Source organism: Chelonoidis abingdonii, chromosome 4 (genome assembly GCF_003597395.2).
Source record: "Chelonoidis abingdonii isolate Lonesome George chromosome 4, CheloAbing_2.0, whole genome shotgun sequence".
NCBI classification, from domain to species: domain Eukaryota; kingdom Metazoa; phylum Chordata; order Testudines; family Testudinidae; genus Chelonoidis; species Chelonoidis abingdonii.
In genome coordinates, this window is record NC_133772.1 from 26,966,906 (window position 1) to 26,970,026 (window position 3,121).

The following is a 3,121-nucleotide window of genomic DNA, read 5'->3' on the forward strand; positions in this document are numbered from 1 at the left end:
CAGTCTCATAGTTCCTCACTCACATAATCAGGGTGACAACACTTTATTCCTCCTGCCCCAATAACACAGAAATTGGGGATCCCAGAGCTGTCAAAATAACCATCCCAGGCTGCCGTGGGCTATGCTAGGTGGGGTGGGTGTGCCAATGCAAATACCTAAAATTCCTTTCCATGCTCTCCATAATTCACCACCAGATGTCAGAGTAGAGCTCATCCTGACTCTGCTTACATTTAGGTTAGCAACTAACTCTTCTTTGTCCATCAGAATGAGAAGGCCTAGGAGACCATCCTGACTGGCTCCTTTAGAAAGGAAACTGGTCACATCTGTGGTTTTAAAATTGCTAAAAAAATAATGTTTTTAAATCCCTGGAATGGAGCAGAAAAGACAAACATGTAGAATCAGGTCTTCCAAGTCCAGCAAGGAGATATGCAAGTTCTCATTCTATTGCTGGTTGCCTTCAATTGGTTTGTGCCAGATTGTCCCAGTATTACTGCGTTCAAAAAAAGAATTAGATCAGTTCATGGAGGATAGATCCATCAATGGCTATTAGCCAAGATGGTCTGGGATGCAACCCCATGCTCAGAGTCTCTGACTGCCAGGTGCTGGAACTGGATGACAGGAGATGGATAACTTGATAATTGCCCTCCAGTGGAAATGCATTTCAGTGTATCAAACTGGCTCCCATTCACTGCTTTTTCAGTGCACAAAAGTGAAAGAGTGGGGACCTAAGAACAGCCATACTTGGTCAGACCAATGGTCCAATTAGCCCAGTATCCTGTCTCTGACAGTGGCTGGTGCCAGATGCTTCAGAGGGAATGAACAGAACAGGGCAATTTATTGAGTGATCCATCCCCTGTCGTCCAGTCCCAGCTTCTGGCAAAGAGAGGTGTTTAGGGACACCCAGAGCATGCAGTTGCATCCCTGAGCATCTTGGCTAATAGCTATTGGTGGACCCATCCTCTGTGAACTTACCTAGTTCTTTTTTGAACCCAGTTATACTTTTGGCCTTCAATGTTCCCTGGCAAGGAGTTCCACAGGTTGACCGTGCGTTGGGTGAAGAAGTACTTCCTTTTGTTTGTTTTAAACCTGCTGCCTATTAATGTTATTGGGTGACTCCTAGTTCTTGTGTTGTGTGAAGTGGTAAATAACACTCCTTTTTCCTCTATGATTGCTGAGAGGGCAGGATCATGTCTTGCAGCTGCTTACAGTTTGGACCTTTAAGTTGGGGTAAATAAACAAACCAGTTTCCTCTGCAAGTGCCATGAATGCTGATCTGTAGATGAGAAGATCTCCTAATACAGCAGTTCTCAAACTTTGGCAACCGGAGGACCCCCATCTTGATTTAAAAAATTTTCATGGACCCCCAAGCTGACTTCTAATTTTCCCTGGGGGTGCTCAACCCCTACTCAGTCCCAGGCCCCGCCGCCACTCCACCCCTTCCCCCAAGACCCTGCCCCAACTCTTCCCACCCCCTCTGAGTGTGCCCCATCCCCACGCCTCTCCCTCCTTCCCAGCTTTTCCACAGTGTGCAGGAGGCACTGGGAAGGACAGGGAGGAGTTGATAAGCAGGGCCAGCAGTCCCAGACATGACTTGCGGATCCCCTGGAGTACCCTCACAGACCCCCAGGGGTCTGTGGATCCCAGTTTGAGAACCGCTGTCCTAATAGATAAGAGCTAGGTACTATTACAGATGCTTATTCTACCTGGGAAGTTAGTCTCCCACAATGACACAATTTCTCATAGTATTTTCTCTCTCTAATATTATTACAGAGATTGCTATCCATATCCAAATCCAACCCTAATGGTCTAGAGCAAGTCTCTAACACTTCCCTCAACAGAACCTCTTTTACAAGCTTTCCCCTAGGTGATTTTGACCAACTGTTTTATCCGCAACTAATTTCTTTATAATCTACTGCATTATTGCTATACAATATTACTCCACCTCCTTTACCTTCCTATCTATGCTAATATTGATTGTTAATTAATATGTTTGGCAGGAGAAGATGCAGAGAACTGTACCTTTAACAGGATCTGGCACAAGCTAGTTGAAAGTGGTTGTTATGTAATGCAAAGTTGATTGGTTAGAACTCAGGCAACAAATGAAGCAGAGCTCTATTAGACTCCTTGGATCAGATGATCACTGATGACTACATGGGGATAGCACAGTATCATGAATTCTCAGGATTTCATAACAAATCTTGCGTATTTGATTTTTTCCTTAAAGCCCAGCTGCTGGAATCAACAGATTTGTGAGATCTCAGCTTTCAGTTTAAAAAAAAAGTTTCTAGATCTCATGATTGCAGAGAAAATCTTGAAAAAAAAACCTTAAATCTCACAATTTTGGGAGCCTAACTAAGGCTTTTTGAATGCTGGGGGTTGACAACATTGGTTTGGGGCCTGACTTTAGGTTTGAAAATGCTGTCTGAAGAGTTTACTGAGGGTTGGATTGTGCCCTGTGTGTTTGTGGAGTGGGGATTGGAAGAGCCCTTTAAGTTTCTCCTGGGGCTGGAGGGAGGAGTGTAGGGAATTCAGAATGCCAGTGCTGTTGACTCTTGCAAATAATGTGATGTTGGTCCATGCTGCAGCCAGTCTCACAATGACATTAAAAACTCCAGCCCTCATATTATTATGGGAAAGCAAAACCAGACTGAGACGCTCCCCTAGACAACTCCCTATAGCCTAATAGAACATGTACTAAACTGCCCGCCCAGAGATTGAATCCCAGCTTTTGCACTGGTTTCTGCTAAGGGCATTGCTAATGAGCTACAGAGCCTGTCACCTGTAGATCACCAGTTTGGAACCTGCGCACCTCAGCAGGGATTAAAAATTGTTCCCATCTATCAAATATGTGGTGGCCCCTGCATAAGATGAGTTAAGTATCTAGCTCCCACATCAGAAACTCACCACTATGTCAGGTTTCAGAGTAGCAGCCGTGTTAGCCTATATCTGTAAAAAGAACAGGAGTACTTGTGGCACCTTAGAGACTAACAAATTTATTTGAGCATAAGCTTTTGTGGGCTACAGCTCACTTCATCAGATGCATGCAGTGGAGAATACAGTAGGAAGATATATATATACACAGAGAACATGAAACAATGGGTGTTACCAAACACACTCTAAT